Raw genomic sequence first — 17,919 nt, forward strand, 5'->3', positions numbered from 1 at the left:
TACAATGAGAGTTTTGAGTACATTTTACCAGTTTATTAAAAAACTATATTAAAAAAAACAGGCTACTTAAAGGGTGAAGTACCAAGCCACAACCTTCAAACTTCAGGTTAAGGGACAGCCAGTGTACCAAATCAGCCATGCTGCTCCTGCTGTGTGTTAGTATATTGCTGGTGTCAGGTGGAATCCTCCTAACTCCAAGTTGGCCTCATCTTGGACTCACAAGCAATGCAGTACAGGGACAAACATGTCTCCCAACCTGGAGGTCTTGAGTTCGGTCCTCTATGTTTGAGTAACTTTTTTTTTTTTTTTTTTAAATAAACTTGTACAATTTACTCAATACTCTCACTGTGGAATTTCCTTAGAATTTCTGATTGAATACTGAAAAATGGCTAAACATTTGAAAATGTGATGGTAAGGATCTTCTAATACCCATGTTTTCAACAGCCCTTTATAGAATCCCGTCTTCCAAAAAGAGTTCTCTGTATTGAAACGGTTCTTACAGGAACTGTTAGCCTCAAAAGAATCCTTGAAGAATTTTTCATTTTTTCTTTTTCAAAAAGGGTTCCATAGTTCTGGACAGAACCTCTGCCCTTCATGAAGAACCCTTTTGGAACTCTTACATGTGCATAGCACGTTGCATGTTGTATCACATTTGGTGTGGATTTGAGGATTAAAATGCAGACACGACACAGGAGTTGGAAAACATACAGTGTTTATATACAAAAATACAGAGAGAACACAAAGCAAGACTGAATTCAGATAGCTTTGAAGAAACATGAAGGATAGGTAGGATATTGCAGTAGCCTGACTTGTTTTTAACCCAGTAAAGGATTTATTCGCCACTTCCAGATCAGCAATAACCTTCTACCATTGACGATCCAAAACATCCTAAAAAAAAAGATTCGGTTTCATAATGATCACAATCCAGTCCCTCCAATTTACAACAAAAATCTCAGGGGCTGATGGACTGCTGCGGCGACAAAGTAGGATAGTCATACCACAATCAATGTGCCAGGATTTGCTTCTATTTAGACATGAGGGACACCTGGGTGTGGAAAAATGTGAAAGGAGGGCAAGATTGGCAGTTTATTATTGGCCGGGCATTAACAAAGACAGAGGAGATGATAGAGAAATGTGAAACATGTCAAAAATATCAATACAAACAAACAAAACAGCCTATGATAATAGCAGACCTGCCCACAACACCATGGCAAAAAGTTGGCTCTGACCTCTTTCATCTGAATGGAAAAAGACTACCTCCTGATTATTGATTACTTTTCAAACTACCCAGAAGTTGCACAAGTTCAACACAACACAACACACAGTTCCAGCACATCAGCGAGTTATGTCATCAGACACATGAAAATTCTTTGCTAGACACAATGTGTCGTCAGTGACAATGGTCTGCAATATGACTGCAGTGAGATTCGAGAGTTTGCAAGACATTACCGATTTCTACATTTCACTGCTACCCCACTTTATCCACAGTCTAATGGAAAGGCAAGGGAAAGGAGTCCAAGTGGTCAAGAGACTGATAAAAAAAGGCGAGTGACTGTGGTGCTGATCCTTATCTGGCTTTACTGAATGATCGTGCTGCAGCTTTGGAGTGTGGATCATCTCCGGCTGAGCTGCTCATGGGTCGCAGATGTGAGGATTGAGGGCCATGAGCTCTGGGACAGAAAGGCGGTGGTCCTTGATGAAGTCAGACCCAGATCTTTTCTCGTCAAGACGGAGAATGGACAAGTCCTAAGAAGAAACAGGAGGAGTCTGTTGAAAACTTGAGATGTTGAGAGTCAACCTGAGGGAGCTGGAGCGGAACAAGAAGAGGAAGCTGAATCGAATGTTCCCCGTGATGTGCTGTCCTCACCAGCTTCAATGACTGATCTACCCGACGACAGCCACCTGAGAGGCTTATTGAACATGTTTGATTTTTCAGTTTTATAGCACAGTTATATGTTAAAAAGAGAAAAAATTTTGTAACTCTGTGCTGTACTTGATTTATGTTGCTGACCATTTTTAGTTTAAATTGTGAAGAAAGTTTCAGCATTTCAATGTCATGAGTATGTCATTTGAGTAAGAAACTCCAGGTATTTAGGTTTTATGTTGTTCGCCTGTTTGGAAGGGGGATGTAGTGATGTGTGCTAACCAAGAGATGGCAGTATAGCCTCAAGGGACCGGGGGCTTCCGGGATTGTTAGAGATGATTCGAGAAGGCAGTTGAGAAATAAAGCAAGCGAGAGAGGCTAGCATAAACACAGGCTGTGAATGCTTCTTCTTTGAGACCATAACATTACAGATAGCTTGTTGAAACTGGAGAATGTCAGTGTCAGTTGTGTAGGACGATGGTTGTAAGGGGAGAAAAAAAAACTACCTGTGGATCAGATCTTTTCCTCATCTTTTTCAGCAATATAGAATTAGCGCAGTAGACCTCTCGCTCTTCACATTCTATCATGCGCAGCCCGCCGAGTTTGACCCTCCTCGCTAGACTCATGAATATTAATTGTGGTGACCTCTATCGTGCGGTTCTCCATCATAATACTCTTTCAACACATTTTACCTGCATCTGCTCAAAATCTCACCACCTTAATAAATAAATAAATAAATGCATTCCCAGATAGCAGGCAGACGCCAAAAAGATGTTAAATCAACATTCCACTGTTGACCTTATATCGTTGAATCAATGACACCAGACTAAGATTTGTCATCACTCTTGCACCCTCGATTAATATTGTTTCAACGTTGAATTCCTTACAAAATCCACGTTATTTCGATTAACTCTTTCACTGCCAGCCATTTTAGAAAATTTCAAAATTTTCAATACCCACGCGATATTACGTTCAATAATTACATATAAGCCGAATCTACCAAATGACAGAAGAGAATACTTTTTGTCCCCTCCCGTTCTTTTATAATTGACAGTAGAAAAATGTACCATTTCTCCCATGGACTCTGAAACTGTGTTTATTTCGTATAAAATGGGCCAATGATGTCATCTACCGGTGGTTAGGCGTCAGTAAAGTTGTTTACAAGTTTGACATTTACAGTGGAGCATAATCAGATTCTTCCCATCTGTCCCCACTCTGAAAAATTATGATTGACAAGTATACTTGTCACCGGGAGTGAATGAGTTAATATTGGATCAATGTTATGTTTTCCTTCATTTTCAACCGTGACCCAAATAACAATGGATGTTGGATTACTGTTGAATTAATGTTAAATCTTCTCAACAAGGAATCAACATTAATTTAACATATTCAGCTCTCTGCGTAACGCTATTAATGCTTCTAATATGCATTTAGGGGTCCTGCTTTATTTACAGACAGGAGACACAGCAAGGCTAACTAATAAAAACTTGGCTAGATTTCAAATTATGGTAACACTTTGAGTACACACTATTAAGCACCTGTTAAGCATTAGTTAAAAGTGAATTAATCATTTATAAAGCATGTTTCTGAAATTAATAATCATTAGTATGTAGTTAATACAGTCATAAATTTTTTAACCATCGTTAATAAGCTCATCTATAATATGCTTAATGGCTGCATTTTCATACTTTATAAATGATGGATTCAGCATTTCTAGATTATTTTATGTATTGCATCATTTATTAGCAGCAATTTAGGTATCGTCAATAGTGTTTGAAGATCATTTAGAAAGTGTATGTAAATGATTAACCAACTATTTCGATATAGGCCTACATGTAATGTCACGGTGTCATGACTCGAGTCTTACAAGGAGTAATGTTTGGGTCTTGTCTCATGTCTGGGGTCATGCCTGGGTTAAGTTTGAGTAGAGTTCATGACCGTGCGCCAGTGTTCACAACCCGTTACGTGAAAATCGCCAGAAGTTGTCACTTTCAAATCATATATTAGCTGTTTTGGAGAAGGGAAATATCAAAAAACCTGTAGGACTCCGGCCCTCAAGGACCAATTTTGCCCGCTTGCGATATACACATGCGCACGCACACACATGCACACATTATCTGCTGCAAAAAGTTTTCTTTATGTCAAGGTGGCGAGATCCGGTCCTCAAGGGCCGCAGTCCTGCAGGTTTTGGACATTTCCCTTCTTCAACACAGCTGATTCATGATCAGCTCAACACCAAGCTCTGCAGAAGCCTGATAACGAGCCTGTTAATTGTAATCAGTTGCACTTCGCGTCTGGAAATCTATAAAACCGCCCTCGGGGACCGCAGTTTGCCACGCCTGCTTTATGTTAAATTATGACAGAAATATATATGTATATGTATATATATATATATATATATATATATATGTATTAGGGATAGGCGAGTACCGATACCAGGTATCGGTATTGGGCCGATACCAGCCTTTTTTCAAGTACTCGTGACGCAGACGAGTACAAGCGACCGATGGCAGAGAAGACGTTAAGTGAGTCCTCCTTGCCTGTAACTGGAAGAATGTTATATTAATGGTACATTAAGCCTTAATATTTTATTTCAATGCTGTTCTAACATGAAAAAGGTTACAACCTGTAATGTTAAATACAGTGGCTCACAGTTATAACACTTTCACTTCTTGAAACTTCTTATTTTATTTACATCAAATTTTATTTGTAACTTCCTCTGTTGGTGTTATTAATATAAATAAATAAAGAATGCAATATATTCTGTATCCCCATGTTGTTGTCATCCCTTTGTCTTCTAACAGATTTTTCTGAGTCGGTATTGAGTTATTGTCACCTTTAAAATCTCATTTATAAATGTTTTACAAGGCATAGATAGTGCTCACTTTAGATGAGCTCACAAAAAATACTTTATTAGTGAACAGTAAATGATTTGCAACTACTTCATTTGATTGCTTAATGTGTTAAGTGTTTTTAAAACATCTATTGGAAAAGAAGTGTGTACGTTTTTAATAAACTAAACTAAACTAAATATAAAACTAAAGGCACTAACAGTGACATTACATGTATATCCAAATAGTTTGGTTTTTATTTATTTACATACACTTTTATTATTTACACTTTTATTTATTTACATACACTTTCTAAATGATCTCTATTGATGATTCCTAAATAGCTGCTTAGTAAATGATGCAATACATAATCCAGAAATGCTAAATCTATCATTTATAAAGTATGAAAATGCAGTCATTAAGCATATTATAGATGAGCTTATTATTGGGGAAAACATTTACGACTGTTTATTACTAATACTATACTATACTATACTATACTATACTATACTATACTATACTATACTATACTATACTATACTATACTATACTATACTATACTAATGATTATTCATTTCAGAAACATGCTTTATAAATGATTAATTCACTTTTAACTAATGCTTAACAGAGTGTACTCTGTTAGATAGACCCCACAAAATGCAGAAACACAGAGAGGCAATTTACAAATTTATTACAGTCGTTCTACAACATAAATTGCTTGGACGAAGCCAGGAGAAAAACAGTTCACAAAAGACGCTTGCAAAAGCTGCAAGGGTAGGTTGTATAAAAATAGCACAACACGAATAAACAAAACCAAAATACAAAACACACTATAAAATGGAGCTAACTAAAGGCGACGTAGAAAAACACGTGGGTATCAAACACTCAAGCCAAAGGCTGAGGAAACAATAACACAAAACTATTAATCGAAAAGGGACTCACGGAACAAACTAAGAGACAAGGCTAGAAATTGAACTAAGCAACACGAGGTCAGAATAAAGCACTGGACGAAGGTGTAGCAAGGTCAATACTCTGACAAGGAGTGTTGGCAGTTTCAGTCCTTATGAAGAGTTGTTTGAGAATGGGAAACAGGTGCGGCGCAGGAAGACACGCCCCTCTACTCAATCGGAGACTAGGAAAAACAAAAACACAACGCCCTCTGAGCACAACCACAACTGTATCCCCCCACTCAACGGACGCCCCCTGGCCCCGGTTTCAAGGGATGAGCTGCATGGAAGTCATGGATGAGTAAATTGTAACTACTAAAAACCTGCGTTTATTTTGTAAATACAGTGATTGAAATTTTTGCATCTGTAATGTTACAATATGTTGCAGACCAAATTAGTAACTATCAGTATTTTAAAATGGTTTTATGCATCTGCCTAATAAAATACTCCACACGTAAATTGTAACTACTAATTGATATCTTTTTCAAAGTGCCACCTTACTACATGTAAAATAATTTACACAATTACATCTCAGTTAGTTTTGATTACCAGTGTTTTAAGTGGAAAAAAAGAGGTGCCGGTGCTCCCCAAATTCCAATATGGTTTACATTTCACAGTGATTCTTTTTTTCTTGTGTTTTGCTTTCATTTCTTTGTTGATGTTTCTGATAACTGATTCTTCCTGATGAGAGAGAGAGAGAGAGAGAGAGAGAGAGAGAGAGAGAGAGAGAGAGAAAGAGAGAGAGGGAGAGGGAGGGAGGGATGGAGGGATGGAGGGATAGATAGATAGATAGATAGATAGATAGATAGATAGATAGATAGATAGATAGATAGATAGATAGATAGATAGCCATCAGTGTGTCTCAAGACCTCTTAAGTTGTGTCTTCAGACACATTTTTGAGATATCTTGAGACGTCTTCTTAAATCAAGACGTTTATAAGACGTGTCTATAGACATGAGTCTTAAGATGTCTTGGAAATATGAATGTTTTGAGATGTCTGAAGATGTCTTCAGATGTCTTATGGTATCACTATTTTACTGTTCCTCTTTATATATTTAACATTTTATTAAGCCCGTGTGTCACTGACCAGCGCAGGCTTGTAAGGGTGCACTTTGGATTAATGCAACAATTTTCTGTGATTAATTAATCTATTAACGCTTTAACTTTGACAGCCCTACTATCAACACATGCACAGAATCCAACAATGTTTTTTTCCCCGCTACCTTGAAACTGGACACAAAGCAAAGCGAAACTGGATCTAACCCTCAAACTTTGATATGCATTCACAACAACAACAAATCTAACGAGAGCCAAAGCAAAAATGCTCTGTGTGGTAAAAAAAAAATACTCAACTCAACTCAACTTTATTTGTAAAGCGCTTTAAGAACAGGCATTGCTGTATACAAAGTGCTGTACGTAAACATAATTTTTGCCTCGACAAGATGGCGTGCGCCGGTGTGCCTGGTGACTCTTGTCTTGGCTGTTTGTTGATGGCACTGTGAGCTACAGCAGCCATCTTTGTCTTTCCTCTTGTCATGTGGCGTTTCGTCTTTTGTGTGGACCTGATCTGGACTGGACTGTTCTCGGCGTTTTGGCTGTGATATTCCTCGAGGGACAGTGTCAGTGCCCGGCAATTGCGCCCGTTCGGCGGCATGCCTGCACCAGCGCGGTTTCTGAATATCTGTGTTATCCACGACTCCTAACCGCTAACCCTAACCCTGCAGGTCGTTTGTGTTTTTTGCGCCAGGAAAATAGTCAGGCAGCATTTTTCACAGCCCCTTGATGGATAGCGGTGGAGCTGAGGACGCGAACATCGCCGCTAAGCGCGGTGGTGTGCGCAGGACGCGGACTAGATGGAACTTCGGCGCTTGGAGGAGAGGCAGTTTGGATGAGATATTAACTGTTGGTTGGAACTGGAGCAGAAGGACTGTAATAACCTTAGACTTTCAGATATACTCTTTATTATAAAATCGATAAAACAACATAATTGTTTTAAAAACCCAATGATAGCCGCCACACTGACTGCCTGGTGGAAGGCATTAGAAATGACAAAATCCCAATTGGTGCCCTGTGGGCTTTCGCCCATTTGGCATAACCCCGACTTTCAATTTAATAATCAGTCATTCCATTTAGGTTTATGGGAGCAGAAAGGAATTACACACCTTCATCATCTCTTCTCAGATATGTGTATATCGTATATAAACTTGGTCCAAAAATCTGAGATCTCTTTAATTTGTTGGAATTTAGAGATTTCTGGGGTTGGTGTAAGACTCTGATTTTGTAACCATGTGGAAGGCAGGAAGTGTTTGGTCGGTGCTGGATTTTACTTTTATTACTTTTACTTTTATTTTACTTTTCTTTTTATCTTTTCTGACTTTTTCTCTGTTTTCCTGACCGTCTGAACCTCACGACTCTGGCGTGACTCTGAAATATCCGGTTAAGGTGAAGGGTAATGGGATTTTTATTAGGTTTTAGGTTAATTAATGAGTATAAATTTACATGTATTTGCACGCACGCATGCGCATACGCGCATACACACGCACGCACACACATGCACACATACACGTGGAAAAAAAAAAAAAAAAAAGAGAGCAATGATGATAAGACGTTGAATCGGTAAGACTACCGAATGAACAATTCTGAGCTCTCTCTTAAAAAACAAACAAACAAACAAAAAAAAAGTTTGAATGAGACTGGAAAATTGGACCATCAAAAACGCAGCAGCTGCTTGTTTATGAGCGAGCTTAAAAGCAAACTTAGCTTGTAGCAGACGTATGTGACATCATGTACGTTGAGATCATGTCTCTAGTCAACTGCTGAAAGGAAACCGATTCTGTCCACTTTCATCTGTAACTGCTTCAAACATCAAAGCGTATGTCGGAATGGAAGAATGTTTATTTGTTGTAATTGTATTGTATTGGTGTTAATGTTTTATGTTATGCTGGTTTTTTTGTGTTTCTGTAAAGCGCTTTGTGACAGCTGAGGCTGTTTGAAAGCGCTATATAAATAAACTTGAGCTGAGTTGAGTGCAGTAAAGAAGAAGGTAACAAAAGAACAAAGCAAACATTTTGAAGTGCGAATACAATGATGCAAAAAATGCTTCATAAAAAAAGTGAGAGAAATACAAATATTATACATTTGTAAATATAAAAATACAAAATATTTCAAAACACATGAAAATGTGCAGAAAATACAAATTAGTAAAAAAAATGTATATTTTTGACAAGATCATATTAGAGAGAAGACATGAGAAATTCATCCATCCATCCATCCATCCATTTTCTTGACCGCTTACCCCGGGTTTTCACTGGATGCGGTTGCGGTGCGGTTGCGGTGCGGTGCGTCTTGACTGCGTGCTCCGGACGGGTCAATTTTTTTGTCAATCCACACCGGCTCCGCACAGCTGCGGTCCGGCAGCTCCGTCGCCGCCCACTTCCCAACGTGTCTCGCGGGACCGCGCGCGCGCGATCGTGTGGCATTTCACAACGACAAACATACTGTGCTCAACAGAGAAGCAGAAAGAGAGGTGGACTTCTTTTGATTTAACCTTTTCTTAACTGACTTTTGTTTTTTGCTTTTACCATGGGTAAGTATCCTATAAAAAAAACTCAATACATTTACTGATTTCATAAGTTTAGCTACAATTTTTTTTCCACTATGCTGAATGCCTACAATTTACCTACTCTCTTTGTTGTGTTTTTTTCTGAGCTAGAATATGCACATTTAAGTGCAAATATATTAAATTATAAAGCTAAAGTGTAAAACAAAGTAGGCCTACCAATGTTTAGCAGTACAGACAATGTTTGAAGTTTACTTCCTTATTACATAATCTACTATTCTCAATGTTTCAGCGCCTTTTCGTAGGAGAAAAATAGCCTTTCTTCTGCTGCTGTCCAGACTGCGGAGGAGGGGTAGAAGGAGAGGAAAGCAGTACTGGGTCCATCCACTGAACCAGAAAAGGCATCAGCAAGGTGATTTTTATCACCTTGTGGCTGAGCTGCAACTGGACAGTCTACGCCATCATAATTATTTTCGGATGAGTGCAGAAAAAATGGATGAGCTTCTGTCCCTCATCGGTAACGAACTCACCCGGCAATCCACCAACTACAGATGTGCCATAGAACCCAAGCAGAGACTTGCTGTTGCACTGAGGTGAGCTTGCAATTAAAGAAAAATTAAAAAAAAATCACAGACCACATGCTATAGACATTTTGTTTTATAAAATTAAACAGTAAAAGTGGAAAAGACCAGTAAAAATAAGTAAGACATATTAAAAAAACAAAACAAAACGTTAATACAAATGTAAAACCACAGTACACACACACACACACACACACACACACCCACACACACATAAACTTTACAAAAACAAACAAACAATGAAAGCAGTATGTCCTACTCTATTTTTACAGGTTAGAGTAGGACGTGCTGCTTTCTCCCCACTCTTCAGAACCGGACAACAACTGTGTGAATTGTCCAAACGGTGAGGCTTGTGGGGGATGTGTATGGTGGTGAAACACCCCAGGCCTATTTGCATGTAAAGTGGGGGAGGGTAGTGGTGTGCTACTGCCAGGTACAAATGCTGATGGGCCCCTGTAACCAGATTGATGTGGGGCTTGCGAAATTTCCTCTTCTGAACATTCCAGTTGATCCAGATATTCAATAATGTGCAATTTTGCTTTGAGTCTTTTCCTCCGGCTCAGCCTGTTGAGTTGGGGGACAAGACTCATCGCAAAGTGGTATGCCTCATCAAGTTCTGTGTCTGGTCTGGGTTCCTGTAAGGCGGACAACAGTTTGTCCTCCACGGACTCTGTAGGAGTAGGACCCCTTTTTCTCATTGTTGGGGCCCTGGGGGTGCTGGTTGATCGCTCCCGCTGCCTGGGACTGCGGGACCGCCCTTCCCTTGCCCTTGAGGTAGTGGCTTCTGGCTGAGGTGTAGTGTCAGATAAGTTGACACTGACCTGATCATCTGATCCACTGAATGACAGTGGCGTGGATGACCTCTCTTCTTCCACCAGATGACCGCTCAAATTGCTTTTTGAACTATAAAGATGAGGAAAAAAAGAAAAAACAACTAATTCGTTTGACATAGGAATTATTTTTTTCGGGATGTCATTCACTAATTAAAATCTATCGTTTTATTTGCAATGTGCCGTGTATTACAAAAGTGATGCCGTCTGAAATAATGTTAACTGCGTTTAACATGTCTTCACACAGACCTTCTTGGTTGTAGGTGGGGCAGAAGAAAGGACATGATTTCAGCATATTTCCAGTCCTTTTGGCTTCCGCCTGCTGAACCGCTTGCAGCAGTTTTCTTTTTGTTTTTTACAAAGGCGTCCCTCAGTAACCTCCATTTTACTTTGCAGACATTTGCTGAAACAAAGACGACATGTAGGTTAATGAAGCTATCTCACATGTAACTTTTTTTTTTTTAATTACTTCACAGATACTTGGCATCTGGGGACTCGCTGGTAAGCCTGGCATACAGCTATCGACTGGGTCACACAACTGTGGCAAATTCGGTGCATATGGTGTATGCAGCCATCAAGAAGACAATGATGGACAAGTTCCTTCCCAGGCCAACCCGAGACTCATGGAGGGAGGTGGCAGAACGTTTCTGGGAAAAATGGAACTTCCCTAATTGTCTGGGGGCACTTGATGGGAAACATATCATTATTCAAGCACCACCTGAATCAGGAAGCCAGTATTTTAATTATAAAAAAACATTCTCTATCGTACTTTTGGCCCTTGTTGATGCGGATTACCGCTTCAGGTGTATTCAGGTGGGAGACTTTGGGAGAAGAAGTGACGGTGGGGTTTACGGAGGTTCAGCTTTGGGGGTGGGAATGGCAAACGGCACACTCCAGGTCCCACAAAGTACTGTTCTGCCTGATGCTGCTCACCTGGGTGATGTGCCACATGTCATGGTGGGTGACGCAGCATTCCCTCTGAAGCCCTACCTAATGAGACCTTACCCTGGACACAACCTCAGCCACAAAAAGAGAATTTTTAATTACAGACTGTCCCGAGCAAGAATGGTGGTAGAAAATGCATTTGGCATTCTGGCATCCCGGTGGAGGATTTTTCATCGCAGGATTAACCTGCACCCCAAAAACGTTGACACTTTAGTTGTGGCTGCCTGCACGCTCCACAATTTCCTCCTTGCCCCTTCAGAAAATATAACGCTGCTGGAGGAGGCTGAGGAATTGGGGAGACAAATGGCACCAGTGAAGAACATGGGAGGAAACAGGGATTCAAGGGAGGCCTGTGGTGTAAGGGAGATTTTTGCCACCTTCTTCACCTCCCCCGAAGGCAGTGTGTCCTGGCAGGACATGATGGTGTCCTAAATACACTTTCCACACATGGAGGATTGCCAATGTAACCATTTTGAATTTTTAAATATGTAAAACAATTGTTAAAAATGTGACTGATAATTACTGTAAATAAAAACTTTAAAAAAAAAAAGAAAAAAAAAAAGAGTATTTGCCTGACAATGTCCCTGAATGTTGCACTGCTGTGAAAATGGGCCATCATGACATCTACTTCACCTAGAAGTGTGAAGTGGGGTGGGGGATGAGATGTCTTGTTCACAACACAACACAGAAAGTAGTGGACTTTACTTGAAGAGTTCACAGTTCAGAGCAGTTTCTATAAACCTTTAATAACTTGGCTACAACAATTGTTCCGGTTAAAATCTTCACTTGTAAAAATGTGAAGTTAAAGCATAAATAGTAGCTAATATTACATGTAACTTAACATTAAATCATTAAAAGAAAAACCTGAAAGATATGTACATTATGTAACAAACAGTACAGTGCAAATGTTTTTTTTTTCATTAAAAGTAAATTGATGATGCTCAAAATTTATTTTTCATTTTTTTTCCCCCTATTCCTCAACGAACTTCATCATCTTGTTATCTGGTGTGATTCTCTATGCAGTTCTTCTACTTGGTCAGTTTTTGCAGTTTCTTGGCAAGTTGCTTTTCGAAGCACTCTGGAATAAAGTTATCCCCCTTTTGTCTTTGCATTTTGGCATTTTCGTTGATTCTGTCTCTTCATGTCATTCCAGATTGACTCCATCATGTTAATATCAGGAGTCCGTGACTTTGGTTGTGTCTGTGAGGTTGTTATGTCACAGAATAAATTTGGGACCATAATTTTCTGATAGTTTTGCATTATGAATCTAGACAACTATAAAATAGCACTTTACTGTATCAAAGCACATATTTATTTTTAATTGCACGTAACATCTCACAGACCTGTTATTACAGGTTATTTATATTTTCAAAATGGCAAAATATATTTACTAGATAAACTTAAATTAGAGAAGAAAAAACTGCAGCATACTTGAAATGGTTTTGGATCACTACAGGGATTCTCGTGCCCAGCGCACACTGGAGTCAAAGAAAAAGAAAGAGAAGAGACAGACAACGGGGTCCATTTTCAAGACGTCTCTCTTTTGAGTCTTGAAAATTGTTTTTCTCTTTTTTTTTTCCCCACGTCTTGTCTGTAGTATTCCCCACCCGCTGCGGACATTTGTTGCGTTTAGCTCCACGTTATGTGAAGCCTCGAGCACGTCAACAACCCTTTCTCGACTTTTTAATTACACAACTTGCATAAATGTTTTTACTATCGGCTGCATTGTAAAACTCACCGTCCACTCCCATAGCTTCTGCTATGATATTCCATGCAGCATCCTTTTTTGGGTTGTCCTTATAAAAAGGATGTGCCGTGTCATATATTATTTTGTGGTTTTCCACCTGCAATATAAACCTCTCCTCGTCCATGTTCGCTGGCGTCTCCGTTAATGAGCACATGGCCCGGCGACGCCCACGTCACGTTCTGCTGAAAAGCTGGCGAAATAGGAGCTGGCGAGTGTTTTATTCTGAAAGGTAACCGGAAATTTATTTTGAAACTGCGTCGGTCTTCCTGTCCCGCTCGATGTGTTTTGTGCTAGCTTGCCATTTGCCGGAGGCCTACCGCTGCGGCGTCCGGCAAAAATAGAAAATAGGCTATCCTTGTGGAAGGCTTGCGGCACGCCGCAAGCCTTCCGCAGTCAACACGCAACGCACCCGCAAGCGGTGTAAACTGCACCATTCGAATGAATGGAATCTAATTGCTTGCGGCGCCGCACCGCACCGCAACCGCACCGCAACCGCATCCAGTGAAAACCCGGGGTTAGTCCTCACAAGGGTCGCGGGGGGTGCTGGCGACTATCTCAGCTGGCTCTGGGCAGTAGGCGGGGGACACCCTGGACTGGTTGCCAGCCAATCGCAGGGCCACATGAGAAATTAATATACAATATTATCAACTGCAAAAATTTAAAATATTACACAAACTACTTAAAATACACAGTACAAAATAATACACATATATTACATATGAGAAACAATAATCACCTACTGTCAACATCAGTTCAGACAACTGGCTTTTCTCTGAATATTGCTCACACTCTCCACACTTCACTGTAACATAAGAAACAATCACTCAACAACGGTTATGTGTATTGGCATTTATCAAAAATATATGACCAAATACTTACCCTTATACTGATTGCTCAAACTTCACTCTAACTCAAACCTATAAAATATCTGGATGTAAGCAACAGAACACAAGAAAGAACAACAACAGTTCAGAATACTGGCTTTTGTTTTGAGAAATACTTACTGGTACCGTGTCTTCAGAATTCACTGAAGCTTTAAAATAACCTGTATAAAAGAACACATACACCCCCACACCCACACACACGCATGCACACAAAACAAAGAATTAACCACATCAGTTCAGAACTTTAGCCTACTGGCATGTCATCCAAGTTGACCGGATTTATGCTATGTAAGCAGCACTGCTATTTTGTAAGCATCAAAAAGTTGGACAATAGCCCCAAGTGCTCAACACGAATACACAACACGCTACTGAACCTGCTCCCTCACACAGGCACACAAGCACAACGTGGGATAAAACAACACTCGAAACATATATTTGTTTGTGTTAACACGACAGAAACGCTCAACTTTATAATTGCATAATACACATATATTACATAGAAGAAACAACAATCATGTACTGTCAACATCAGTTCAGATAACTGGCTTCTCTCAGATATTCACACTCTCCACACTTCACTGGAACATAAGAAACAATCACGCAACAACAGTTCCGTGTATTGGCTTTTATCAAAAAATATTTGAACAAATACTTGGACTCATACTGCTTCTTCAAACTTCACTCCAACTCAAAACTATAACATATATGTGAGCAGCAGAACACAAGAAAAAAAGAATGAATCACTTTGTCAACAACTGTTCAAAACACTGGCTTTTGTCATAACTATATTGAGAAATACTTTCTAGTACTGCATCTTCATACTTCACTGTAACTTTAAAATAACCTGTATAACAGAACACAGACAAAAAAAATAATCACATCAGTTCAGCCTACTGGCACAAGTTAAGAGTCATCCAAGTTGACCAAATTTCTGCAATGTAAGCAGCACTGCTATTGTGTGAGCACCAAAAAGTTGGACATTTGCCCTGAGTACTCAACACTACTACAAGACACGTTACTGAAGCTGCTGGCTCACACGCGCGCACAAGCAGGGATAAAACAACACCCTAAACATATTTGTTTGTGTGTAACTCAAAATAACATGTCAGAATTGCTCAACTTTATATTGCAGTATAGCTATAGGGTTGTTAGCTATTAGCCACAGGCTAATAATGGACAGCAGATGGTGGTGGGGGAAAGAAACAAACCTCGCTGCTTCGGCTCGACGGCCATGTACTTCACCACAAGAATTGAAATTTTTAGTTTGTAGCCCACAGTAAAGCGATAGAAATACTCACTTTTACACTGAACTAGCATACTGTACCTAGTTAGCAAACAGCCACTTTTGGTGCTTTGACAAACTATTTTCAACACACGACTGCCGCAACAGTGATGGCAGGTGTTGCCTTGCACTTCGTTATACAGTACTGCCACATTTGAAACAGATACACTGAGTAGGAAGAAATTATTATTTTACTCACCTTTCCATTCGCCGTATAGTTGCCGTCTGGGACTGTCGAACAGCATGAAAAAAAACAACAACAAAAACTAGAGATGCGAGCAGCAATGAAGGGCCCTCGCAACCCGGGCCACTTTGTGGGACTTGACGTTGGGGTATTGGCACATTGGAAGCAGAATTTCATTGAAAATGGCATATTAAAACTTTATACGTGGATTTTTTTTTTTGCCAGGTGTGATGAGTCTGTCAAACTCAATGGTTTTTGGTGAATGTTAAGATTTGCAAAAATTTGTGCCCTTTTTTTTATTTTGAGGCAATGAGTTGCCCTAATTGGTATTTTTTTGTAAATGTATATATACGCATCATCGTTCGTTGTACTCATTGCACAATATTGCTTTTATTGTCCATAGAGGCCTTTGAAGCAACTGAACAGCTCACATAGGAATGTATGCGTGTGCAAAAAGAGTTTGTTTAAGCCAGAACTCCCGGGGTCCGAAAGCTTCTTTTATGACTTGGGAGATACAGCCAACCGATCACAGGAATGTTTATGACATTTCTTATCAACTACAAAGTGGTCTAGACGCTGGCTCTGCATGAGCCAGTGACCAGTCACCCCTGGAACATCTAGATGGAGCAACAGCGCCGTCAAGTGGTGAAACTTGGAACTATCCTTCGGGACATGTATACCAAGTAACCTCTATTTTACACGTTTATACAATGAATTCTTGATAGATAACTTAACTACGAATGATTCATGTTATGTCTTTCTGTGTATGAATGTCCTATCTCATTTGTATTCCATCAGGAATGAAATGTAATCAATATCTTTCAGTTTAGTCAGATTAGGCAAGTAAGAACCACCTCACAAAATTAGTTTATGATGCGTTAATCGTGATGTGTGCTTAACGTTGTTTTGTGGGAAAACTGACTTGCCAGCCTGACCAAATCTAATGCTAAATTATTAATCCTGTAATAATTTGCTTTTTAAAGTCTGTGTTGAGCGGATAGAAGGGTTTTGCCACCACCCACTATTAGCCCTGCCCAGAGACTTTAAAACAACGAAGCAAACCCGCTCTTCCTCCTCTTCCTGCACGCTTGCTTCCCTACCGCTTCCAAGCCTCTCTTTCCCTCGCACCGAGCCCGCTCCCGGACTCTTTGTTCCAAAACCTCTGGTGCTGTGCCCACGTTTTTCCAAACACTTGGCCCTTTTGTCCTCTCAGCAACCAAGTGAGAGAATCATTCAATGCCACTTTAGTCCGTCGCGATCAAAATTTGATTGATGGCCTCATCGCTTTGATGTCCTTTGATGTCCTTTGATGACGTAGGATGAAAGGAACGATAAAAATTATCGATCGGGGGTCAATAGGTCACGATCAAAGACCTTTTTTGATGACGTATGAAAGGAAAACGATAAAAATTTGGGTTAGGATTTCAAAAAGAGATGAAGAGAACTGTGCCTGTGTGTGCAGCATGAGGATGGGGGGAGGGAGGGGATGGGGAAGGAAATGAATGGGGAGGGGTGTGCAGCATGAGGATGGGGGGAGAGGGTGGGTCGGAGGGAAATGAATCGAGCATGATAAACCTGTAGGGGAGGACCCCCAAGAAGGAGATTATATATGACTGCTTTTGATAAATGTAAGAAGCGACGTGGTGGGCCGATATGATTAATCCCAAGAGGGGCAGGAAGTGTGAATAGAGAAAAACAGGAAGATGAAGATCCATGCGTGCCCTTTTGAAAGATGCTAGGGAGTACACGATATTTTAAAAGGAGATATGACACGATGAGATGACCGTTGGGATGGCTTTCCTCTTTTTGACCGCGTCTGTTTTTCTCATATTGACAGGAAGACGAGGTGAGATTTAAAAGCGTTAAAAAAAAAACAAAAAAAATAGGTGAGGGTCTGATTGGGTAGGGGGGTGACAGTTGTTTTATGACTTTAGAAGAATGTGAGGGCGAAGCGGATGGCTTTTCCTTCCAGATGTTGTAAAAAAAAAAAACGCGCGCGCACACATACACGGACCCAAATACACAGACCCAATAACAGACTTATATTTGAATAAGATGTATGAATAAAAGAATGACAAGAATGACGAAAAAAAGAAAAAAATGTAGGAGGAGCTTTTCGATACAGACATTTTTGTAAGAGTGAAAAAGTCCCTCACAATCATACCTTGAGGTCGGGGAGAGACGCGAGAACATGATTATGGAAACTTTTGTGACATTACAAGTGAGACATTCTTTAAAACCAAGAATTGTACCGCAGCAGCTCT

General features: G+C 40.0%; 2 long non-coding RNA genes across 3 annotated transcripts; one reads left to right on the forward strand and one right to left on the reverse strand.

Annotated features, from left to right (window-relative positions):
- The first annotated feature begins 8,983 nt into the window (after positions 1 to 8,983).
- On the forward strand, positions 8,984 to 11,418 carry LOC144027713 (uncharacterized). Its single transcript, XR_013285519.1, has 3 exons — positions 8,984 to 9,229; positions 9,495 to 9,795; positions 11,090 to 11,418. It is a non-coding gene; the product is annotated as an uncharacterized LOC144027713 (long non-coding RNA).
- LOC144027714 (uncharacterized) lies at positions 9,515 to 14,785 on the reverse strand. 2 transcript variants are annotated; one of them, XR_013285520.1, is made up of 5 exons: positions 14,310 to 14,785; positions 14,185 to 14,222; positions 14,046 to 14,107; positions 10,863 to 11,016; positions 9,515 to 10,686 (listed from the first exon to the last, which is right to left on the reverse strand). It is a non-coding gene; the product is annotated as an uncharacterized LOC144027714 (long non-coding RNA). The 2 variants fall into 2 exon arrangements; XR_013285521.1 differs by having other exon boundaries at positions 14,042 to 14,107.
- Positions 14,786 to 17,919: the final 3,134 nt, after the last annotated feature.

This window comes from Festucalex cinctus, chromosome 10, assembly GCF_051991245.1.
Source record: "Festucalex cinctus isolate MCC-2025b chromosome 10, RoL_Fcin_1.0, whole genome shotgun sequence".
In the NCBI taxonomy this organism is placed as follows: Eukaryota; Metazoa; Chordata; class Actinopteri; order Syngnathiformes; family Syngnathidae; genus Festucalex; species Festucalex cinctus.